This window comes from Styela clava, chromosome 2 (assembly GCF_964204865.1).
Source record: "Styela clava chromosome 2, kaStyClav1.hap1.2, whole genome shotgun sequence".
In the NCBI taxonomy this organism is placed as follows: Eukaryota; Metazoa; Chordata; class Ascidiacea; order Stolidobranchia; family Styelidae; genus Styela; species Styela clava.
This window is the reverse complement of record NC_135251.1, coordinates 1,644,599-1,671,724: the sequence shown is the minus strand read 5'-3', so window position 1 is coordinate 1,671,724 and position 27,126 is coordinate 1,644,599. Positions and strand designations below refer to the sequence as shown.

At 34.1% G+C, this 27,126-nt stretch overlaps 1 long non-coding RNA gene and 1 pseudogene across 2 annotated transcripts in view; both read left to right on the top strand.

The window, feature by feature from the left end:
* LOC120335805 (carnitine O-palmitoyltransferase 1, muscle isoform-like) overlaps window positions 1-27,126 on the top strand; it is a 117,452-nt pseudogene that overhangs the window by 4,618 nt on the left and 85,708 nt on the right. Inside the window, exon 6 of the transcript XR_013474422.1 lies at window positions 34-117. The product of XR_013474422.1 is annotated as a carnitine O-palmitoyltransferase 1, muscle isoform-like (transcript). The remainder of the gene's footprint in view (window positions 1-33; window positions 118-27,126) is intronic.
* Window positions 8,495-11,574, top strand: LOC144411867 (uncharacterized). Its single transcript, XR_013468934.1, has 3 exons — window positions 8,495-8,697; window positions 9,233-9,304; window positions 9,393-11,574. It is a non-coding gene; the product is annotated as an uncharacterized LOC144411867 (long non-coding RNA).

The following is a 27,126-nucleotide window of genomic DNA, read 5'->3' as shown; positions in this document are numbered from 1 at the left end:
GCCCCAATTCTAAACCGATCTTTTTTTCCTCCCATAGGTCAAGGCATTGATCGTCATTTATTCTGTCTCTACGTCGTGTCAAAATATCTCAAGATTGAGTCTCCCTTCTTGCAAAAGGTCAGAATATCTTTTTCTTTTATGTTTTTTTGATTTTATTTTATTTTTCAAATTTTTTTACATACTCAATTTTCTTATTGTTTATATATTTCTACTCACCTATAATCATGTTTAATCCCCCCCCCCTCTAAAATTTCATACACCCCCCTTAATTTTGAAGTATGATACCGCACTTTATTACCTAACTTAGGAATAATTGTATTTGAATATCCAGTAGGTAGAATATTTATCAGTGCAGATGGTCTGTCAAATACATAACACATTTTTATAAGTTACGAATAGTTTAATCGCTAATAGGAAAATATTTACCAACGTTCTAACCCTCTAAAATGAAATGCTGAGGTACATACTGGCCGTAGGTTCCCATATCTCCACTATGTGAGAACCTCATGTTCTAGAAGTGACAGAATCTTTCCAGTTTAGCCGATGATCCAATTTATTACACCCTGGGTAAGGTGGGGCGACATGATGTTTGAACTCAAACTATCGTCTAGGTCCAAACCCTTAAACATTAGAATTAAAGTAAAAGCACAAATAAAATTGGATTTCCAGATCTATTAGTCTTCATTGCTTTTCTAAACACTTGCCCCGCTTTCGTCTTTGCCTACCCAAATTTATTGCACCCCTAGGTGAGCTGGTGAGCGGAGTTTTTTATTCAGCCAACATAGTCTCACACCATAAACATTAGCATAAAAGTAAAAACTAAAAGCATAAGTTGTTTTTTACAACATTTCTCACAACGATCATTTTTCTTCTCGGTGTTTCTTATCATGCTGGTGCAAGCTATCGCTGAAACGTAATTTTCTTTCTCGCTGTTGCAACTTAGTGCATGTTTATTTCGAAATTCACGAAATTTTATCCGTAAAAAATTTGTCAAAATGGCTGTTATGGAATTAATTTCATCTGGTCACATTGACATTGCAAACCCCGCATTATTTACTCATTCGACCATGACTGCCATTTAGATTCTCAATCATATGACTCTCTAGTCATTATCGTTAATCAAATATTTTTCTCATTTTAACCCTGCATTTTCGGTCATCATTCATCCAACCATGACTGCCATTCATTTTTCAATCATGCGGCGTTCTATTGCATATTCATCAATTTTTTGTTCAATTTATCCCCGCATTTTTGTTCATCAGACCATGATGCTCCAGCCAACATTCCTAATCTCAAATTATTTGTTCATTTTGGCCCTGCATTTTTATTCCTCCGACCATAACTATGTTTTAAGTGTTTCACAAATGTTTGTTCATTAGATAAAAAATCATAAAGAATGTTATTATCATTCTAACCCTGCATTTTTAATCATTCAACTGTGACTGTCTTTATTTGTACCCTTCATTTTTAGTTATTAACGCATGGCTGTCTATTGTCATCAAATTCTTCATGTCAAAAAAAAAATAATTTCAAAAAGTTTTTTTTAAATTGCGATTAAAAATCATAAAAATAATTATTTATTTGTTCGCCACAATTTCAAAACCATTATATATTTTGAAATTTAGAAATTTTCTTTGTATCTAACTAAACTAAAAAAAAATTGTCTTGATTTGTATATCCAGCAAACATTCGTCCCCTCTGTGACAGCAGCAACTTGTGAATACGCAAATAGTTCCGCATCAATTTTAGTTCATTTTGATACTGCATTTTTACTTATTATACCGTGACTCTTTAGTTGAACCCTCAGTAACATATCACCCTGTGACTTTACAAATCCATGCGATCCCCAGAATGAATAGATAGATCCACATCAATTTTGGTTAATTTCAACCCTGAATTTTTATTAGTTAGACCGCGACTCTTTAGTTGAACACTCTGTGACAAAGCAGTTACAAATCCTTGCGACCCTCGAATGTGCACATAGTATCATGTCAATTTTGCTTCATTTAAACCCTTTTTTTACTTATTAGACCACAACTTTTTTTTTAGTTGAATCTGATAATGAAAAATTAACAGTCTTTTTTAATTTTATTTTCATTTCAACCGGTTTTTAGTCATTAAACCATGACCCACATGGCAAGTCATTGGACCTTTCAAATACACCCATAGGTTGTGACTCATCAGCCCTTCAAAAAACATAGTTCAAAAATTGAAAGAGGGAGGGGGAATCCCATTTTTTGGATGTAGTCATTACACGCATATCACATTTTTTCATATTAAAAAAAAAAAAAAAAACTTTTTCATCTTTGAGTTTCTCTACTCTAAAAAATAACTATTATCATGCTGTGTGTCTTTTCACTGTTTTCATTAATCTTCAATCAGTTTCCATGTTTCCTGTCGCAATAACTCCCAACTTAAGTAAGTCTCCTCTCATGAGACAGGAAGTATTCTTTTTATAATATTTACTATGTGACCTGCATTTGCAGCTATTGCTATGTAATGGATTTGCATATTAATCCCAGGGGAGATCGATAACACAGCCTGATTCTACAGCAAACCACGACCTGTCGTTCGGTTACCAGTCCATATTGGGTCTGGGATTAGTTAGCTAGTTTGCCCACCTTAGCCGGTGGGCCATGTAAGTATGTCTAAAAAGTTACATTTTATGAACAATATTTACAGTGTTGCAAACGCATAGGTGGAAAGCAATAAGCCTCGTGCCAAAACTACGTTTAATCGCAAGCTCAAAAAATTCCTCGAATTATTTTAAACTTAAACATCAAAATTTGGTCTCAGTTTGGTTGTGGAAGCATCGGGCGGGCTTGTCTTATTAGACTACCGAATTCATTATTTTATCATCATCTTATCTTAACTGTTTTATCTAGGTTACTCTCTGATTACACTCTTTTGAATGTATTTCCATGTTATTATCTCCTTATCTATTTGTCTTAACAGAACTCATCTCGATTTGCTGATAACATCGAAAAAGCAATGATGGATGTGAAGGACCTCTGCGAATATGCAAAGAAAAAATAATTTGAGAAAAAAAGAGAAAAAATTAGGGATTATTATTAGGTTTTAATGCATTGTGTTTTTATTAAAAAGGAGGGAGCACTGGGGGTAAAAAAGTAGGGGATTTTATTTTAATTTTACTTATACTTTTGTGTGAAAAAGCGTGTTCTATTTTTTCTGTAATATTTACTGATTGTGTTTTTATCTTAGTGTAAAACAGATTTGGAAACCAAAAAAAAAAAATTTCTGAGGGATGGGGGAATTTTTCAGATAAATTTGAATTTGAGTAAAATTTCATATAAATCACGATTCAGCATACTTGCATAAATATTTTGACAATTTTGAACAAACCGGCAGTGGCTAGGTATCACTGTAGTCTCTGAACTTTTTTTCTGCCCCCTCTTCCCCCCTTTCTTTTTGTCGTCTCACTCAGGTGAGAGCTGTATACAGCATATTTATCCAGATATGTTTTTCAAGTTTTTTTTTAAGAATTTTGGCGCATTTGCCTGTGGTGAGGTCACAACACAGGACCCAGAGAGATTATGACATTTTTTCTCACACCCTCTGTCCCCCCACCATTTCAATGTCCCAGCCAGGAAGGAAAACCGCTCTAGTGGGTGCTATTTTTTGGGGTCCCAGTTTTTTTTAACCCCCTCCCCTCTTTTTCCAAGATAAACTCCTATGTTGTGCTCCTCGCTTTTTCATTTTCTGTATATTCAACATATCAACCACTTTGTATTTGCTTTTCTGGAACACCACATAGTCACCAATATTTTTGATAATAACCCCCCATCCCCCCCCAAAAAAAATAAAAAAATTTGTTATATTCATATTTACATTAACAAGAATACAGCATAGATAGAAAATAGAATAAAAAAATTTCTTAGTTCCTTCCAACTTATCTTCCTCAAATATTTTCACTTTATTGAGGATATTATTTCTCAAAACAATACGTTGCTACGAAACCATATATTGTATTGGCCCTCACAGACGTATTAAATGAAGGTAAAAACAATTACCGATTAAAAAACAACAAACCTGGTTAAGATAATATTGAGAACTGATTTCATAACAAAATTGAAATTGTAAACGGACTTTATGGACACCCTGTATTCATGAAGCATTTTAGATTTGACAATGTATGATTATATTCTGGGTTATGGCATATCCTATAGGGTTAGAAATAGCTCATGGATGGGGTTTCTCATATAATTATTATAAAAGACACCGACATGATTCCTTATGACAATCTACTCATTTAAATGTGGTGTTCCCTTTACTTTTATTATATTTATGATCTCCTTTGATAGACTGTTAGGAATTGAATATTTTTTGATGTTTTAATTATGATTCCAGGACTGAACTTTGGAAACCAAATTTGATAATGAGAACTGTAGCCTATATACAGGGACATAGCCAGCAGGGGGTTTTGAGGGTTGCTCCTTCCTTTTTTAAATGTAAAAAAGGCATATTACTGATTTAAACATAGCAATTTTTTGTAAAATAAAATGCTTTTTGAACTCTTGAAAACCCATCTGCTTCGGCATCCTTTTGAAATATGAAAAAAGCAATTTTTTGTAGCATGAAACACTTTATTGGACTCTTGAAGACCTATACGACCACCGGACAGACCTAGCAATTACGGTCCAACTTGGCAATAACAAATATCAAGATCTTCACTTTTAAAAATTCCTGGTTACGCTTCTGTTTATACACGCTTCAATTGTCTGTAAAGAAAACTTCTTTGAATCAATTTTTGAGTTTTGTCGAAATTATGATTATCACCATTAGAAGTCCGAAACTATAATTAATGAGAGAAATCCAAATTTTGACCACAAAAAACTAAGACTCTGTGTCCCATCTCTACAACTCTGATTTTGTGTTCGAATTTTTGGTGAAACAATATTTTTGTATGATTTATGTGTGATAATTCAAGTATTTATTCGAGTGTATTTTTTTTCGCAGGGTGGTGTATTTTTCTAATTATCATATTTTTTAGGAGCATGTCATTTACATTATCAGAATCTCAGAGTGTGTTCAAGTTTTGCTATTTATATACAAGCCCAGGCGCTCTGGAAGTATTCACACCAAGATGACGCACAACCTGAACAACCTTACCCTGGTACACATACTATGTTCAGGTTGTGCGCCATCTTGGTACGAATACTTTGGGAGCACCAAGTTTACTCTGAATATTCCAATGGATAGTGAAAATAATGCCATAGATTAGGGTGCTCCCGAAGTATGTGCACCAAGATGTATAGGTACCAGGTTAGAGTTCAGGTTGTGCGCCATCTTTGTGCAAATATTTCCGGAGCGCTTAGATTTGAATTTTCGACTCCGGACTCTACTCTAGTAGTCTCTAGTTTTTAGTCCGGTGGTTCCCATCCTTCAACAGCTCCCTTCCTGAGGCTTTAAGGACTCATTGGCCCCCTGTTTATCATTCCAGTGGTATTTATAGTTTTAAAGACCCCAGTTGGGAACCGTTGCTCTAGTCTTTGAATACAGCTTTTCAATATCAATAAGAGCAATTCAAACTCAACTCTGCCGGACTCCAATATTGTTATTAAAAGCATGTCAAACTCTAGAGACGCCCTAACGCAGGGGTGTGCAACCTGCGGCCATAAGAAAAAATTGTGTGGTCCGCGCAGAAGTGACAAGTTTGAAAGGTGTACGGCCTGTAAAACGAGTTTTTATTAGTTTAGTCTGGTTCGTGCCAGTTATTTCAATCTCTTTGCATCGCATAGCTTATACCTCGGTCCAATTTATTATATACTAACGACTTGTGTGAAGCAAAAAAGAAAAATTGTAATGCCCTGATACTCGGAGTGTCGGTCGCGCTTGACAATGTTGACATTGCAAGTTTGAAATATTGAGTTTGAATTCAGGCGCCAAGGTACAGGGGCGCCAAAATGGGGCTAGCAAAAATTTCACAACAATGGTAAAAAAACAGTCACAAGCAAGATCGCACTGGCGGCAGACATCTAGCCTTAGTACACTTGGTCAGACCACTTGCGTCGACTGCCGACGTCATCAGTCACATAGCTCGCGCACTGTCAGATTTTCATCGTAATTACATGGCCAATAAATCTGGCCGGGAAACAAAGCAAAAATTGATTTGGTAACGTTAGGTAGCAAAATACACGCGGTTAATTACATGGTTCTGTATCGTTAAGTTCTTGCCTGCGCACTCCGATGTAAGTTGATATTAGTTCTGTGCTGGAGACAAATGGCAACGGAATTTGGTTGAATGATGTTAATACATGTTTTAGGTAATACGTGGTTGTATTTCGTGGTTTTCAGAATACCGTACTTTGCGGCAGAGTTACATAAAATTTATTATACTGTGCTAGAAGACCCTAATGCCGTTTTCGACAACTCGACGAGATTGCACATATTTTGCAAATTTCTACGACACAGACATCAATGGCCACGAACTTTTCACCGAAATTGAAGATTGCAGAATGTTGCTCAGTAACAGAACTGAAAGTCAACCAGAAACTCTTTTGGCTCTTCTTGGTTTTATTGTGTCTTTTGGAGACGACGTTTTACCTAATCTGCGAATTTCTCTACAAATTTTGTCAACAATGTCAGTTTCAATTGCAAGCTGTGAACGGTCTTTCAGCAAATTGAAACTTATTTTGTCGTATTCGCGTGCATCAATGGGACAAGATAGTCTCAATGATCTTGCACTTCTAAGTGTTGAAAGAGAAACATTAGAAAAAAAACAGATTTTGATGACGTGTTAACCAGTTTGCGACAGTGAAATAAAATAAAAAAATTATTGTAGACTATGTAAACAGGTCTCAAACTCAATTTACTTGGGGGCCGCTGGGGCAGAGTCTGGATGAGTCCGGGCCGCATCAGGTTTTTCATAATAAAAGCTTAGCAACTCATTCAAATTGTATTCCTTGTGTACTGCAACTTTAACTGTGCAGATAAAACACGTCGGGATGCTCCTATGCTCAACAAAGAAATATTGCATTAACCAGTTTTTTGAAATTGTCTGTGCTCATCACAAACCTTTATGTTTACTGAAACTTCACTTCCAACGACACGTTTAGGGATGTGCGAAATTATAAAATTCCATCTTGTAATAACTGTTGCGCTGATGTTTCAAATGCCACTACCCTAACTTAGTTGGTCCAATTTAGGCCGACGGTGACGCAATTTTAAACGGTCAGTTGGGCAAAACCTTCGTGATTCTCAGATCGCCATGGCGACCAATTTAGATGTATTTTTGATTCCTTTTCCACGTAACACTCGGGAGATGCTCGCGGAACATTAGTGTTCCGCGGAACACAGTTTGGGAAACGCTGTTATATTAAAAGCATTAATCGTGCTAAATGAGCTAAGTGTCGTGCGGGCCGCACTAACATCAAACTTTAATGCCAAGGCGGGTGCCACAAACTATCATCCCGCGAGCCGCAATTGGCCCGCGGGCCGCGAGTTTAAGACCCCCGATGTAAATCATCTTAGACAGTAACTGAGTGGGACATTATGGACTTATGCTATATTTGTATGGTTTTGCGTCTTCTTTAAACAAAATGTTCCATTAAAATTTGAATACACATATTGTAACCAAAATTGCTGTTGGCTATCTTCTTCGTTAGTTGATGTTGACTAGTTAACTACTTTGATATATATTGTGCTCCTACTATCTAGACTCCGATATAGAACAATTATATTAATCAGAAGTTATACGTGCTCAATTGGGAGCTCTTGTTAATTTTATATAACAGATCAACTCAATATACATCCTTTAGTATAATTTTATTGCTCCGGTTAAACAAATTACGATCGTTCATAACAAGAAATTATAAAACACGACTTAAATCATAAAATATAAATTGTACCTTAAATAGCATTGTCCATAAGATAACAGCAGAATTAACTAGAACAGCTAACCTTTCTCCCAACACTCTATTTTCTTTGTCCTGATCAGTCTATTTAAATGGAATTGGGGGTTTCTCAATTTAGTGGATAATCTGTCTATCTTTATTTATTACTTTTTCGGAAAGAAGGTTTTTCTTCGACCAATCAAATTCTGATTTGTCTCGTTTTTGAGGAAGAATTTAGGATGTGCACGATAATTTATTATTCCATCGGCATTATTATTTAGGTCGAATATCTTGTAAATTTTATGAAATGACCTAGTTTAAGTTTAAAAATAGCGATGATTTCATTGTCCCGTGAGTATGAATCTTTTTATGCTCGTTGAAATTTACAGGTGCTAAGTCGAAAGTCAAGTTTTTAAGATTAATTGGGGTAATATTCGATGATTTAAAGTGACAGATTGCAAATTTGTTACAATATATATATATACATATTTTTTGAATAAATAATAAAATATATAAATACATATAAATTTGATTTTACATATATAATTTGTTTTCAAACGTGGAGGTCGGGGCGCCAATTTTATAGTTTGCCCCGGGCGCAAAATATGCTGGCAACGCCTCTGTCACACCAATGACATTAAACAACATGATGCGCAACTCCGGCATTTTTGTCCGAAGATCGTATTCGATAGCACGCTCCAATGCACATACTTGACGAGACGAAAACGAGCGGATGTGTGCTGCTTTCAAGGCGTAGCACGAATGGTGTTCGTGTCTGCTTTGACAGTTGTTGTCGATTTTAATGATATTTTTGAAAGTTGGGGTAAAAAGAAATCGGTAAAAGGTAAGGTGAATACTATTGTTGTATATCACACCCGGGCATCGCACTGTTAAGTACATGTGGGAAAGCCAGCCTTTGTCAAATACTACGAAGTTATTAATTCAGTACGGTACGTAGTTGCCCATTTGCCGAAATTACATATTTACTTACCCCTTATGGTTTCAAATAGTTCATGCACCTCCAGTTAGATTTTTTTAATCAGTGAGGATATATACTCATTGTTGATTGCTGCTCATTGTAACATACTATTACGCATTCACTTTTATTTGCGTATTGAATCAAAGTGTTAACAAGTTCACCTAACATTTCACTCATACCGGTCTATATTGTATAGTCTGATTTCTCAAGTATTTGGAGCCACGAATGCTTGTAATTTTCTGACTAAACCCTTTTATTAGTTGGTTTATATACCAAATTCAGTAAAATATTTTTTAAATAAAACATGAGATATTGGATTTATTAGCTTTTCCATTCTGAATCATATAGACTGCTTTATTTATTCTTAACGAAAATTAATAAATCTCCTCTCTTTCTTCAGATGTGAAAGTTGTGGACAAACCTGTCTAAGCATTGTGAGACTCTTGCAGCACAAGAGGCAATGGCAGAAATAGTAAGTATATCAATCAAGAAATTAAGCCGACATAAAGCAAAACTTTCAACTATTCGTCTAATCTCAATTTCCTATTATTTATTCACAGGACAACTATAGCAGACGGGGAGATATCAGAAGTCTGGCGACATATCAGTGACAGTGTGATTCCAAGAAATATAATGCAATTGAAAATTGCAATAGAAAAACAACCTATGGAGGCATGCAAAGACATTTGACCCTCCGGTAGAGTTGTGTATGGCCCCCACATCCTGCAGGGCTTGAGGAAAATAACTAAAAATTCCAAAGCGTAAGATTGCATAAGCGGTCTTATTTGTAAAAAGGCACAAAACACGCCAGACATACTTAAAACAGCTTTGGAAATGAGGATAACGGGTACCTCACTGCACCTGTGTTATATTTGGTTCATCAACTTTTGGTAGTACTATAGAAGAAATTCCGGAAGGGGTATAATCATCATTCATGATAAAATACTATCATATATTTTTTGAACAACTTCAATCTAGACCAGGGATCTCAAACTCGCGGCCCCAGAGAACTTCCAGTGCGGCCCTCGAACGCTTAACAATAATTGTAATAGTATTTTTGAAGTTTTTTTTTTTTTATCTAAATGTAATAGATTTTTCAAACTTTCTAAAGTGAAATTGATTATTCACACAGAAAACAATTTACTGAAAGTAGTTTTGGAATATTATTTTTTTGTCCACATTTTGACCCAATTAAGAATACACATCAAGCTAGCAAAAGAATACTTGAATAAAACACTTGAGTAATTAAATTAAACGCAAAGTACATGAAGAAGGTGGCATTTTCGAAGAAAATGGGAGTTGTAACATTTCTGCTCTTCACAAAATTCTGAAGCACATTGTTTAATTTGTCATATTTCCGTCAATACAATCAAAAAACACAATAAGCTCAGCAGTCAATATGACAAATTCGAAGACCAACTTCGAACAGAAAATTTCCATGTGTTTGTATATTAATATAATTATACAACGACTTAGTTACTAAAAATCAATATCAATAATAATTCAAGCAATCCTATGCCACGCAATGTAGTGCGAAATGTCTTGTCGAAAAAATCTGTCATTTGTTTTTTTACTGATCTATACATGAAATGATAAAAGTAACTTTTTTGCATTACTGGAATTAATTAAACATTCGTAAAGATCCAGATAAACCCATGATCATGTGGCCTCGTTAGTTAGAGTTGGTACTATAAAATCATTTCAGACTGGCCTTGGTATGCTGGTGACACAAAAAAGATGCCAAACGCCAGGACAAATGTAATTATTAAAACATTGAGTTTATACTGTAGTATTTTTGTTAATTTTAGGTTCATATATTTAGATTAAGTTATTTTTAGTGTATGTATTATTCTTTCCTTATTCAAAGCTTGTTCAAAAATGATTTTGATGGTTGTACATAGAATTTTACGATTTTCTATAATAAATACTGTAACTTGCAAATGTTGCAATAATAGTGGAATGCAAATATTAATATGTAATTGCATTTGAAATTGAAGAAAATAATAAAACTTAATCCAACTGTTTAGTTGCATCACAATATATGTCACAAACTAAAACTATCTTAAAAATATCTTTTAAGTATACATTATCAAAAACTGTTTGCGGCTCTTTTTACAATTTTCAAAATGCAATGCGGCTCTCGAAAACCCATGAGTTTGACACCACTGATCTATTCTAGACGATTCAAGCATTGCTTTGGGAAATTATATCACTTCAATTAAATTGAAATAATCTCGCTATATTAAATACAAAATCGTTGCTATCATAAAGGTAAACCAATTCAGCCACTCGAAATATATTGGCCTTCACAAAGCAATGGAGGCAAAATTGAGAGTTCATGAGCTATGAACATTTGTTCTTTTCTTTGTCTTGAACTTTCCATACTCCACAGCCCCTATTAATTTTTTTTAATTTTAATTACCATGTGATGGTCATACATATCTTTAACTTGTATTTTCTGTCATGATGTATTATCTCAATGTGCCAAACTATTAATTAGTGTGCATATTTTGCTTCCAGATGACATAAATGTATTGTCATGTTTATTACCTCAGCTTGGAGTATTGACAAGAAAAAGATGCCAGTAAATTAGGTAAAAAAATTTTCAACTCATTGTTATAATCAGAATTCACAATCAATAGGAATTATAAACAGCCAACAATCAGTGAGAATTATATGCGAAATCCCTCAGAATAAATTTGTCTAAAATCGGAGGAAGGCAAAAAATATGGGTAGTTTCCATCCACACAAGCATTTCAAGAAGACTTGCTCGAGCCAAACTAAATGAGCATCGTCAGGTGATCGGTAAGGCTGCAAGTTGAATTCAGCCCTGCAACCTCCTGCATAGAAGATAATATTAATTAGTGGGCTATGAGCTAAATTCCTAAATTTAAACAAACCTATCTACGATGCATTATGTACCAGCAATGTTACCTACGATTAACTGAATATGTAATATGTCTAATAAATTCACCTACAAAAGCCTCTTTAAATGAACATTCAATGATTAAGCGCAAACATAAAAATTACTAACTTTGAACTTTGTCATTATCTGCAAAATGTTCCACACAAATCTTTCCGCTATCGCGTTTGTAATCTTCTCTGATAAAAAAAAACGTCTATGATGTCCAGAATTGCTCTTTACAGCTTGCCTGTTATTCCAGCTTTCCAAGTAAGCATAACTTTTTAGATATAGAGATTATTTTGTTTCGTTACGGGCGCAAAAAGGCAGGTACTACACGTAAAAAAGACGCCGAGTAGCAAAAGCGAGCGGAAAACGGACGCGAAAGGCGACGAGAAATATGTGCATTGGAGCGTATCATGGAATACAATGTTTTGCCTGTAGTCTTATGGAGTGACGTCAGAGTTGCCTATCATGTTGTTTAATGTCATTGGTCACACCAATGACATTAAACAACATGATGCGCAACTCCGGCATTTTTGGCCGAAGATCGTATCTGATAGCACGCTCCAATGCACATACTTGACGAGACGAAAACGAGCGGATGTGTGCTGCTTCCAAGGCATAGCACGAATAATGTTCGTGCCTGCTGTGACAGTTGTTGTCGATTTTAATGATATTTTGGAAAGTTGAGGTAAAAAGAAAACGGAAAAGGGTAAGGTAAATACTATTGTTGTATATCACACCCGGGCATCGCACTGTTAAGTACATGTGGGAAAGCCAGCCTTTGTCAAATACTACGAAGTTATTAAATCAGTACGGTACGTAGTTGCCCATTTGCCGAAATTGCATATTTACTTACCCCTTATGGTTTCAAATAGTTCATGCACCTCCATTTAGATTTTTTTAATCAGTGATTGCCGATTACTGCTCATTGTAACATACTATTGCGCATTCACTTTTATTTGCGTATGGAATCAAAGTGTTAACAAGTTCACCTAACATTTCACTTATACCGGTCTATATTGTATAGTCACGAACGCTTGTAATTTTCTGACTAAACCCTTTTATTAGTTGGTTTATTTACCAAATTCAGTAAAACATTTTTTACATAAAACACGAGATATTGGATTTATTAGCTTTTCCATTCTAAATCATATAGACTGCTTTATTTATTCTTAACGAAAATTAACAAATCTCTTCTCTTTCTTCAGATGTGAAAGTTGTGGACAAACCTGTCTAAGCATTGTGAGACTCGTGCAGCACAAGAGACAATAGCAAAAATAGTAAATATATCAATCAATAAATTTAGCCGACATAAAGCAAAATTTTCAACTACTCGTCTAATCTCATTTTCCTATTATTTATTCACGGGACAACTATAGCAGAAGGGAGATATCAGAAGTCTGGCGACATATCAGTGACAGTGTGATTCCAAGAAATATAATTAGAGTACTCCATAAATGTTTGCAATAGAAAAACAATCTATGGTGGCATGCAAAGACATTTGACCCTCCGGCAGAGTTGTGTATGGACCCACATCCTGCAGGGCTTGAAGAAAATAACTAAAAATTCCAAAGCGTAAGATTGCATAAGCGGTATCATTTGTAAAAAGGCACAAAACACGCCAGACATACTTAAAACAGCTTTGGAAAATGAGGATTACGGGTAACTCGCTACACCTGTGTTATATTTGATTCATCAACTTTTGGTAGTACTAAAGAAGAAATTCCGAGAGGGGTATAATCATCATTCATGATAAAATACTGCTATATATATTTTAGACAACTTCAATCTAGACCAGGGATGTCAAACTCGCGGTCCCAGAGAACTTCCAGTGCGGCCTCGAACGCTTAACAATAATTGTGATAGTATTTTGAAAGTTTTTTTTTATCCAAATGTAATAGATGTTTCAAACTTTCTAAAGTGAAATTGGTTATTCACACGGAAAACAATTTACTCAAAGTAGTTTTGGAATATTAATTTTTTTGTCCACATTTTGACCAAATTAAGAATACACATCAAGCTAGCCGAAGAATACTTGAATAAAACACTTAAGTGATTAAATTAAACGCAAAGTACATGAAGAAGGTGGCATTTTCGAAGAAAATAGGAGTTGCAATATTTCTGCATTTCACAAAATTCTGAAGCACATTGATTAATTTGTTATATTTCCATCAATACAATGAAAAAAACACAATAAGCTCAGCAGTCAATATGACAAATTCGAAGACCAACTTTGAACAGAAAATTTCCATGTGTTTGTATATTAATATATTTATACAACGACTTAGTTACTAAAAATCAATATCAAAAATAATTCAAGCAATCCTATGCCACGCAATGTGGTGCGAAATGTCTTGTCGAAATAATCTGTCATTTGTTTTTTTACTGATCTATACATGAAAGTAACTTTTTTACATTCCTGAAATTAAACATTCGCAAAGATCCAGATTAACCCATGATCATGTGACCTCGTTAGTTAGAGTTGGTACTATGAAATCATTTCAGCCTGGCCTTAGTATGCTGGTGACACAAAAAAGATGCCAAACGTCAGGACAAATGTAATTGAAAAAACATTGACTGTAGTATTTTTGTTAATTTTAGGTTCATATATTTAGATTGAGTCATTTTTAGTGTATGTATTATTCTTTACTTATCCAAAGCTTGTTCAAAAATGATTTTGATGGTTGTACATAGAGTTTTATGATTTTTTATAATAAATACAGTAACTTGCAAATGTTGCAATAATAGTGGAATGCAAATATTAATATGTAATTGCATTTGAAATCGAAGAAAATAATAAAACTTAATCCAATTGTTTAGTTGCATCACAATATATGTCACAAACTAAAACTATCTTAAAATATCTTTCAAGTATACATTATCAAAAGTTGTTTGCGGCCCTTTTACAATTTCCAAAATGCAATGCGGCTCTCGAAAACCCATGAGTTTGACACCTCTGATCTATTCTAGACGATTCAAACATCGATTGAAACAAATCTCGCTATATTAAATACAGAATCGTTGCTATCATAAAGGTAAACCAATTCAGCCACTTGAAATATATTGGCTTTCACAAAGCAATGGAAGCAAAATTGCGAGTTCTTGAGCTATGAACATTTGTTCTTTTCTTTGTCTTGAACTTTTCATACTTCACAGCCCCTATTAATTTTTTTTAATTTTAATTACCATGTGATGGTCATACATATCTTTAACTTGTATTTTCTGTCATGATGTATTATCTCAATGTGTCAAACTATTAATCAGTGTGCATATTTTGCTTCCAGATGACATAAATGTATTGTCTTGTTTATTACCTCAGCTTGGAGTATTGACAAGAAAAAGGTGCCAGTAAATTAGGTAAATTTTTTTTAACTCTTTGTTATAATCAGAATTCACAATTAATAGGAATTATAAACAGCCAACAATCGATGAGAATTATATGCGAAATCCCTCAGAATAAATTTGTCTAAAATCGGAGGAAGGCAAAACATATAGGTAGTTCCCATCCACACAAGCATTTCAAGAAGACTTGCTTGAGCCAAACTAAATGAGCATCGTCAGGTGATCGGTAAGGCTGCAAGTTGAATTATACCCTGCAACCTCCTGCATAGAAGATAATATTAATTAGTGGGCTATAAGCTAAATTCCTAAATTTAAACAAACCTAGCTACGATGCATTATGTACCAGCAATGTTACCTACGATTAACTGAATATGTAATATGTCTAATAAATTCACCTACAAAAACAAGTTTGATAGGTGCAAACTTTGTGTTATGGAATTGTATCACAGCACCGTCAAGAGAAGTAAAAACAGTTTTTCATGTTGTATGACACTCTCTTTAAATGAAATTTCAATGTTTAAGCGCAAACATCAAAATTACTAACTTTGAACTTTGTCATTATCTGCAAAATGTTCCACATAAATCTTTCTGCTATCGCGTTTGTAATCTTCTCTGATAAAAAAACGTCTATGATATCCAGAATTGCTCTTTACAACTTGTCTGCCATTCCAGCTTTCCAAGTGAGCAAAACTTCTTAGATATAGAAATTATTTTCTTTTGTCACAGGCGCGAAAAGGCAGGTACTACACGTGAAAAAGACGCCGAGTAGCAAAAGCGAGCGGGAAACGGTCGCGAAACGCGACGAGAAATATGTGCATTGGAGCGTATCATGAAATACAATCTTTCGCATGTAGTCTTATGGAGTGACGTCAGAGTTGCCTATCATGTTATTTAATGTCATTGGTCACACATAGAAATTTTTCATAGCTTAGAACGTTTTTAGACCCTGAACCGGTTCTGCTAGCTGTTATGGTCTAATTTGGCAATTACAAAGTTCAGAATCCCCCTTCGACAATTCCTGGCTACACTCCTGTCTCTGATCGCCAATGCCGACCTAACATGTCTTCTTATAGCAATGGTAACTTTTTGTTTATCAGAAGAGCTTTCGAATCCATTCTGACATATGACTCTTTTCTTCCAAGAGAGTTATTTGATGAAACACGTTTCTTACTGTACGTGAAATCTCAGCTACTTATTTGGCACGTTAGTGGACATAACGATCGTTTTAATATTATGTTGTTGTTCTTGTTATTCGTCATCATTAAAAAATCGCTTTTCTCTTCGAATACTGGACCAATTGCTTTGAAATTTATAGTGGTTGAAGACCTATTACTTTTATTTATTTCTAAATTTCGTATGAAATCTAATAATAGCATCTAAAATTTCGCTGTATTATTTCATCCATGGAAACACTGGCTGTCCGGTTTGATTCTGTAAATCCTTGCTACGCAGAACTCGGGAAATTTTTTGAGGGTACCGGTAGCGTCAAAGTTATGGTTAACGTGTTCATATATTTGAGCATTGCTCTCTTGTCCTAATAATCATGACTGACTTGAGCGAATATTAGAAAAGTTCACACTAGGTGGCAGTATAGAACAACAAAATTCATCAACGTGGTCTTTGAATGATTGACATCTGAAGATCAAGACATTTAATTTCAACTCAACTACGACTTTACATCAAATAATTTTATGCAATGATTTTGTAAATTATCAAACCAATTGTAATCACCCTTTCTTCCATCTAATATGATATTTTTTGGGAATTTAAATATCAGCCACTATGCGGCAACGATGAGCAATATTCTTTTCGGTATCCATGGTGACTTAGGTGTAACTTCCGGCCTAAATAATTTTACACATCATGAAGGCAAAGTATTGAAAAAACAGGCGAAACTTTGGAATTCTTAAAGTTGGAGATGTAGCTTAAATTTACTATTAATTTGAGGTTGATGATATACAACAATTTATTTTATTGTAAAAAGAAGATTATTATTAGGATAGGATAGAAGAGAATTTAAATATCCTGAGGAAGAGGAAAGATAATAATAACACCACTTAATCATATGAAAAACCTGTCCTGTCGGGTATGGGATTAGTTAGCCAGTTATTTGATTTCGGATGCCTGTACTTCAAAGTGAAGGGAGTTGCAACTGACCAGCGGTTACGTGAACCACCCTATGGTGGGGAGGAGTCCAACAATCATCTTGTACATAATTATCCATTACAGGTTTCAAACCTGCCAACCCACGCAAGGTAAAATCAGTGGTGCGGCGGCGAGAGTATTTCTAACGCTTAGCATGATGAGTCGCATCAATTAGCAGAAATTAGGCCTTGCCAATAATTTTTTTATATGCTTTCTTTCCTGGTTTTTATGAGTTGGATTCAGTTATTGTCCCACTTTTCTCTGTTTATCTCATTATCCCAACCTGATATAAGCACAGATGAGAAAATAAATCAAATGATTCAGATTAAAAATAGAAATTTCCCAGGCCTCAGTAAAAATTTTATTTTATATTTGACTTCTTATAAAACTCTTTTGGGCCATGTGGCTAAAAAGCTCTACATAAGCCTTACCTATGTTGGCATTGCAGGTTAAAATGTCGTGTTTGAACCATTCACACTTTTGAATAGGAAAGATTTCAGACTCCAAATATGGTATATCAGTGGAAGCTTATACAGAGCCTATTTTAAAGTGAAAGGCAGGAAACAAACATTTAATAGATGTTCTTGTTATTGGTAAGAAAAGCTATAGGACAGTGGTCACCACATAGCTGTGACAGACTAGACTTACTTTTCTACCGATACATTTAATTGGAAGGTTGTTGAATGTTTTGGTTTAAAATGATAGTCTGAAACAAATAAACTGGTTTATAGGCGCCGACTCGTAAAACCACTCTTGAAATAAGTACCAATAATTTTGCACAGGTGGAGTATATAGAAAGAATATCAGGGGATCAAAAGTCGGGGTAACATTTATTGCATAGTTGTTCGAAATTATTGTTTTACTAAAAACTTAGAAAATATATAGCGAAGTCTCACTGAAATTGAATTCAATATTTTCTGACTTCAATCAAATTTTACGAAAAAATCTTCCCGGTGTGTCATATTTTTTTTTTAATAATATGTTAATGACCATATATATATATGTATTGGTTATTTATAAAATGAACAAGATATTAGGATACAGTTGTTTTTTTTTATTAAAAAAATTAGTACTTTCAAAGTATGTGAACCACTGTGGCAGACACCAGAACGAAGTATGTGTACCGGGTTAGGGTTAGGCTATAATTTCCGGTACGGGAGTCACTTGGATGGTCCACGAACTCGTAATAGAACTGAAATAAGGAAAATTGAAATAAAATAATGGTCAAATTTTGAATCAAGATTGATTGGAAATACAACTCGTACAAACATACAGTAACATTCAACAGTTTAACTTGGAAATCTTTGCTTTAAAATTTAATTTTAAATATTGTATCGAACACCATGCTAATTTTCCTAAATACACTTATATTTAAAATTTACTTTTTAGACCTTTGTCGAAAAGATCAACCAATTCAATATTTGTTTCTGATTAGGACATGCGGGTATAGGAAATTGTGACTGAATATTTTTTGTGTGTGCTCTACATTTTTGTTTTAATTCTTAAATTCAGAAGATATTTTATATTTCATTTTGCATCTTCCTGTCATTAGAGTAGGCTGTATTAACACTTATTTTACTTTCTATTCAATGGAGGCTTTTGAGCCTTAGGATTTTTGTTTTCTCAAATTGAATAGTTCTTAAGTAGTGGTCTCAATTTTTGCTTTCAAACAATGAAAATACAATGGGAAGTAGGGATCCTTACCAGCTACTGGTACAGATTAGCATGTGACAAGTCATCTTCGCCAGCCTATTTTGACTTGACTCCACATGGATCAAATGAGTGTCCATGTTGTGCGTGTCACATGGACATTAGGGCAAGTACATGTTTAAAAATAGGTTACTTTCATCTGGAATTGGGCTTGTTAACACAGTCATGTTTATATATTTTAGCCTTGCTTTTATAATATGGAACTGGTACCGGTATCGTACTCGTTTTCATCATCCTAATTTTATAATGTTAGTGCTTCTTATTCTCATGTGCTGTCGTACTAGATCCATATTACTGTGAGTTTAGCAACCTCTTTTCATGTATATGATTACCTCCAGCACCCAGCCTCTGGAGAGATCCATGAGTGTATATTTAAATATATTTATATGTGTACTGGAATTCAGTACTGCGCCATAAAAACAATAGTCCTTAGCGCAGCCATGAAATATTTACCGGTACCATTGGTTGTTTATTCAATGATCTGCGGCTGCTATGGTTACCTCAGATGTCATGTCTAAGGTTGTCTTCTTACGAAACTATAGAGTCACCGGGATATCGGGTCGCTTGAATGTTTCTCAAAGTCACGCTTTTGTTAGTATTTTAGGTTTGACTTCTTTTTCAGTATGGTTTATTGTTAGACTAACCCTCTCATAGGTGAGGCGATAACCATCAATTTAAAAATTTCAGTTGGAAACAACGTTGGTGAGGTTTAGTGTCCCACCTAAACTTATTTAAGAGAATTGCATGATTATATTTGGTGGCAAGTATAACCCAGGCACAATGTTAACTCCCGGTAGGCTAATGACTAAAATGAGCAGGCTAAAGTTCAAAATTTTAAACGTTGCATAATGTCATTAGTGATTTACTTTGAATGTAAAGTCAAATATTATTGGTGATTTTTGACAGATGGCTGCCTAATGTTTCCAAATTCATTCATTTGAAATTTATTTATCTGTATTTTTCTGCTACTACCCCAACATTAGTTTTCAGCATTAATGTTGTTTTGTTTGCTGGAAATGAGGTTTAGTGTCCCACCATCCTCTGTTTATCTCATTAGTTGTCCCATGGTTAGTTTAAAAGCGACAAGAGCATAAAACATTATGTTTTTCATTCATGTGAGTGCCTTTTCAAACATAAACTGGATTAGGGTTTTATGCTTGATTGGGAAAAAAATCTGAGTGTTGACAAGAGCCACACTTGATGGCTTTGCTGGCCAGGTTGTGGCCCACGGACTGCCTGTTGCACAGCCCTGGTTTATTCCAGGGGGAATAGAATTGCAGTAAACAGATCAAAAATTTAGTGGCATGGAATAACAGATTACTGCAAAGCTCAAAATCTTTGTGCTGAAATACTTTCAATTGTTTAACTTATGTATGATCCATTCGTAAGGTAATATTTCCACTTATCAGTAATTGCCTGGTAAAAGCTGTTTTCAGAACGAAGCTGTAAATCTTGGCATTGTGCGCATCGGGCTAAGCCACCGCATCCCTGGTGACTCTGTGTTGGTTCACAAGTTCGAATTCTATGGGGAATATTTATGTGCAAGAGGATCGCTGGGTTCCTCGCCACCGTGGGTGGTTCACCTAACCACTGGTTAGTTACAGCTTCATCCTCCATCAAGTCCATGCATCTGAAACAAATTACTGGCTAAATAGTCCCATACTCTACATGGTCTGATAACCAGACAAGAGGTTCCGAGAGGTATATTTGCATATGATCAAATGAAACTTATTCTGCATTTGATAAGCTAAGTATTTTTTGTGATAATAGTAGTATCTTCTCAATACTAAGCAAACTTCAGTCCTCATTCTTGTCTGTTACATACGTTGAATTATGCGATTGTGAACTATTCTATTCACACTCCAAAGTATAATTTATAAAAGGAAAATAAACAGTTTGAATAGACTAGAAAAATTTTATACTATTATATAAACAACCTGCAAAATTGGTTCGAATGGCATTTTATCAGTGTTGAACAATATGTGTCATTTAAAAATAACAAGTCTTGTAATCCATACTGACTGTCATTACTCAGCGGTGGCATTTTGTGGTAAATGTTTGTGGTATTTAGAAGTAATATTCCAATTTTGTCAATCCCAGGAAATATTTTAGTAATCTTGTGATGAATTTTTGATTAAGTTTTTTGATTTGATTGATGTCCTATTTTGGAAGAGTAAAATGTAAATGATTTTCCTTAATTAAATTGATTTCACAAATGAAGGCAAGATTAAGGTTGAACTATAAATTTATTATAAGTATCAACCAATTTGATTAAGCTTGCATCAGGCTTGAATGAACATACAATTTGTATAATCAATATGTATGACTCAAACGTTTATTGGGAGAATCCAGAGCTTGAAATCAAATTTTAATATTCCCCCACACATCATGCCATATTTTCAAGATCGAATGTTCTAAGATTCTTAATGAAACTTATCATTGGCAATAACTATCATTTGGGGTCAGCCCTTGAAATCTTCAATGTTTCACACTTGTGCCACCACAATAAGGATTGGACAATTTGATTTCAATAGAGTAGTAATTACCGGTAATATTAATATTTTCATTAGTATCTGAATGCATTTCAACTTGCCCTTATTTGGGGTATTTTAAAATATCAAATAAACAATAAGTGATTTAATAAGAATTAAGAATATTTATTTTGTTATGCCACCACTAATCTAAATAAAATTGAAAGCCTATGTTCTAATTAGCATTTGATAATTTCTTATAAATGAAAACGTTATTGTTACAAATTTCACCCAAGACTTCAAGTTCTGGTTTATATTTGTTTTGCAAATGAAACAATATGGGTAAGCAATACACATGTTCTAAAATATCTTATTAGCGTTGTATGAAGTTGAATTTTGTGGTTCGACAGCAGTTGAAGTTATAGATGTTTTCCTAAACACCGACTTATTTATTTCCTTTTCATTGACTAATCAGTAAAATGACAATATTTATATCTTTGTGTTTCAGTGGTTCAAAAATCCATGAATCAATTAACTCAATGGTCATCTATCTGTCATAATATTCAAGCTTAATTGCAGTAATCATAATGTAGTTTGGTAAAAGCTACAATTGACTAGGCCAGCGGTTCCCAAACTTTTGTCGGCTAAATTATCAAAAAAAAAAATCACTGCGCATTTCAAATTCAATTTTAGCAAGAAGTGCCTACCTCTTTTGTTGCATAACAATAAAACCAACAAAAAGTAGTGGACATAGAAAGATAAAATGAATTTATTGATTCATAAACACAGAATTCAAAATGGAATAAAACATTTACAATAATACAATATGTAGAATATTTAATAGGATATCAGTTATGGTAGAGACTAGGTTTAACTATCAATACTTTTGAATGGCAGGTTTTCAAATATTTTGATCCAGATGATGGTTTTGAACGATTTGCCAACTCTCATATTCATTCTCAAAATAAGCTTTGAAAATTTAGGATAGTGACCAATAGGAAAGAGTCAGGGTTCAGTGACATACACATTGAAGGCCCACATGAAAAGCATGTAATTTTGTTTAGAATTTTTAGTGTGGGTAGAGTTTTACCCCTCGAAGATTTCAGCCACAAGATTAAAGGTTTTTATGAATGAAGCATAAAGTAAGTCAGTATAAGGGTAGCTTGTGTTCAATTTCTAGTAAATACTCCGTAGGAAAGTTTATTTTCATAGTCACAGTTCATTGATAATTTTTGATTGAAGGATTTAGATTGGGTTTCTGAAAATTCGAAAGCACTATTGTACCATTTGATATTTTCTTCAATGAGTTCAATTTTTTCAACTCTCCGGGTCACACATGACCAAATATCACATACTTGAAAGGACTTTCTAGGCACTATATTTTGCGGCTAGTTAGTCATGAGACATAATTCGATTGTATTGTTATGCACATTCAAAAGGGTAATGCTGTCCCTGGATCTCTTGTGGTAGAATACTATTCATTTAATTAACTATTTGTAGCTTTAATTTTTTTGTGAATAATGTTTGTATGTTTCTTGAACCTAATTCCAAAGTTTTGTCCATTTTTCCAATGTTTTTGTGTTCCAGATTATTGCGAAATTTCTCTGTAATATTTCTGTGTCCTATCTTTAACCTTAGTCAATGATTAAATAGTTTTTCTGATGAGATGACAGTTACTAACAGAAATTGAAGTGCTATGTAAACAGTTGAGAAAGACAGGTGATTATAAATGTATATTCGATAGTCCTATAAAAGCTGTATGTAAACGGGGTGTGTCCATGCCACGTCAGTTTTAAATATGTTTCTGTTGAGTGCCCCTGTAAAACGAGAGAGCCTTTTTCCTATTCTCTGTCATATTTCTTTTTTCATTTGATTGAAGGTTAGAGAGAACCTACTGATGTCATCAGATTTCAGTCATGTGAATAAATCAATCATAGGTGAATTAACTATTGCAAACCAACCCAGTCAAATATATCTATCTAACACAGACAAAAGTATCACATGTTTGTGTCAATATTATTAGATATATTTTCTGATGATGCACCCATCCATTCATTGTATTTTGCATTGAATTTGCAAATTCCGAAAATACAATGTGAAATTTCAGTAACTATTTTAACTATCATAATGATTATACTATTGTTTTGTACGAAAATAACACAAGAAATTGTTAGGGGTTAAAAATGACACTTAACCTTTTACTAGACAGTAAAGCACTCGTTGCTAATGTGACGGATTTGCAGAGCCTAAATAAATGATTGAATGAAAATTAGTGTAATGTAACGGTTTGCGTTTGTTTTTGATATATCCGACAATATTGCATTATCTACAATCAAACTTAGAATGCCGCCAATATGTCAATTATCTAGTCTGTGTTATCAATGCTAAAAGAATTGGAATACCTACATTGAAACCAGGTGTGACCCAGCATGTGGGTCCTTTTCGTCTGTCCACTAAGTACAAATTACTTGGAGAGAATCAAATTGGCCAATTATCAATTTACCACGTGTATCGGTTAATTGATAATATTCACTCTAAAAAAATGAGGAAAAGTTTTTTTTATTTCTCATTTGGAATTGGAATTCTGGAAACCAATCCCATTTGATTTACCTACTTCATTTCATATAAATATGTATTATTTAATTACTGTTGAGCATATGTCGATAGGTTACACCGTATATTGATGTCATAAAATTTATTGTAAAACTTACTGTAAATGATGTGAATAATATATTAAAATTTACGGTAATTCTCAGGCAAATATCCATAGTTTAATTGTTGAATGTGCCTAATCACCAAACTTTGATGTCCAATTAGGCTTGATGCAGTGTAAACTACATTGATAATTGCTATTGATATGCATATCCAAGTGATGAACTAGCCTATATTAAAAAACCTAACTCTTACTCCTATTCCAAGAGAACGATATTGCATTGCATTTTTAAAAATGCTCACAATATTAGTTGAAGTGTAATAGAGATTGATCAAATTGTATGCCCAATCAATCTCGATGCAGGCAAAGATGGTAAATGAATTAGATGAATTATTCAATGAATTAGATTTTTCAACCTCCCCAGTCATGCATGATAAATTATCACACATACATGCAAAGGATTTACCTGCCAGAATGAATTGCAGTTAATTGGTCTGGGCTGGCACAACATGTGACAGAATATATCGGATTGTCATGTACCCTTCCAAAGATAATAATTGGACCCCTTGCGGGATGATATTAATTTTATTTAATTTTCACTATTGAAGGCTTTCTAATGTGTTAAGAGAAAATCTGTATGAGTGTTCGATCTTTTCTGTGAATGTATTTCTTATGCAATATGTAAACATAATTATCAAACTCAAGTTCTGCCACTTTTTTAATGTTTTCATTCCTGCTGGTCTGTCTGATTTGTAGTTTTGTAGTAGAAATGTTAAAGCAAGTTTCCCTTGTATTGGCTGGATATTTTGTTCAGTTTATTGCGCTTCTGAATTGTTGCAAAACTCCTTTGTAATATTACTGCGCCCTTTGTTTACTCTTAGTCAATGATTTACTAGTTTTTTTGATAAGATGCCAGTTAGTACCAGATATTCAAGTGTTAAGTAAACAGATGACGACAGACCGGTGATTTAAATGCTGTATTTCTTGAAATACCGATATATTTGCCCGTCCTATAAAGCCGTATGCGAAGAGGTTGGGTGTATAATAATTGAAATCCTCTTTGGCTGATTCTGGTCAATAAGTTAATCATACTTTAATTGTGCAATCCATCAGCAGCCCATGTTTGGTCAATCTAGTTCAAGGAAAGTGAATTTAATGCAACATGAAATAACAGTGAAATTAACTGCTTTATCTTAAATGTATTATTGCTCATATCTTAATAGTTTGGCATTTTACAATTCTTTATTTTAATAATCAAAACTTTCAATCATCCATGTAAAATTACCTTGCTGCATTAGTATAGCTGATACCCAATTAAACTTTCCAAAATTTGATATGAAAAACTTGGGCTATATTGTTTGATAATTTTTCATATATAGCCTTGAAAACAAAGATTAATTGTATAACTACCTATATAGGGTATATGCAGTGTTATATACGTAGCCTAGGTCCTGTCCCAAATGTTTTTTGAAAAGCGATTTTGCAGCATTTTCTGGGAGAAATAAACTCATGTGTCTTTGTCAACACTATTTTGCTCTACTTGTAAGTCAGGGGTGCACAACCTTTTTTCTATAGACGGCTGGATTACGTTTTCATAAGTGGTCTATGACTGGAAGTGGAATTGACGTTTTTCATAAATCATAATTAATTAAGGAAATTGGTGTTTATTGATATATCTCATTGGCGTGCATCTAAAACGTTTTGTGAGATGGTGAATAAAAAGTATACTGAACAAAAGTGTCTAAGGGTGACCAAATAATTTTATCAAATTGGAAAATTTCAATAAATATGAGATATTCGGATAATTTAATCTACAATCTAAAGAGAAGCCAGAGCACTGGCTGAAACTTACTGTTGTTATTGGCGCAGAGAGAGGGCCAGCCCTAAAATCCTGCTTTTTTATAATATTTCCGGGAGACCTAAGAAGTCCCCAATAGCGTGTGGTATTTTCGCAGAGCAAATGTTATTTAAGTCGCTGATTGATTTGGTCAACTCAACGCGGTTATTTAGGCCGTCATCGATATTATGTCGGTAAACTATATTTTTGGAAATCTTCCCATCTCAAAAAAACTTGTTATTTTGCGAGCATCGGCATAGAGACGTTAAGTATAATTAAAAGGGTAAATCAGCTACTAAAAAAGTTCCAATTGAAAATGAAGGAGTGAATATTAAGGCTCTAAAATCGTTTTATAACATATTAACTACATGAACAGAATACACCGTAACTTTTGCTTTAGGATTCCGTGCCATATGAAAAAGTGCTATTTTAGACATTGCGAATCTCCAAAATCGGGCCTTAATGCTAGATTGGTATCTATATCATAATTACCGAAGTTGAATCAAATATTTATGCCCACGATTCTGGCTGGCTGCGCTTCTGGCATTTGTAATAATATGAAAATGTATGAAATGTAACAGACTTTTTTCCTTCTTAGTGATATGGAGCAATGTTTACAAATTACAACTGCTACTTTTTATAATCTCTGAGTCTAGTTTATTTTCCGTTAATAGAACACCAACATATGATATTTTGGAGTAAAACATACACACCAGCACAGCCACACATTTCACATTTGACGGCCGCTGATTGTGAACCCTTGTTGTATGTGAATGACTGATAACTCAACATGTTTTAGCTTACTAACAGTCCATACTCCAAACGTAACGACGAGATATATGAAATTCCGCGCTTTATTTCTCGAATAACTTTAAAAGGTAAAGTAAGTTTGTTAGGAGCTTTTTAAAGATATAAGTGGCTGCTTGCTTGTACATGGTTGTACATGTTGTCATGTTTTATTTGTTTTGTTAGATATTTGCCAGTTTCAGTGATTCAAAAATCCAGTTTGCCAGTTTCAGTGGTTCAAAAATCCAGGTTTAAATCAAATAACTCAATGGTCATTTTATCCAAGCTTAGTTGCAGTAATAAAAATGTAGTTTGGTAAATGCGACAATTGACTAGACTAGCCGTTCCCAAACTTTGTTCTTTGTGCGACGCTAAATTATCAAGAAAAAAATCACTGCGCACTTCAAATTCAATTTTAGCAAGAAGTGCCTACCTCTATTGT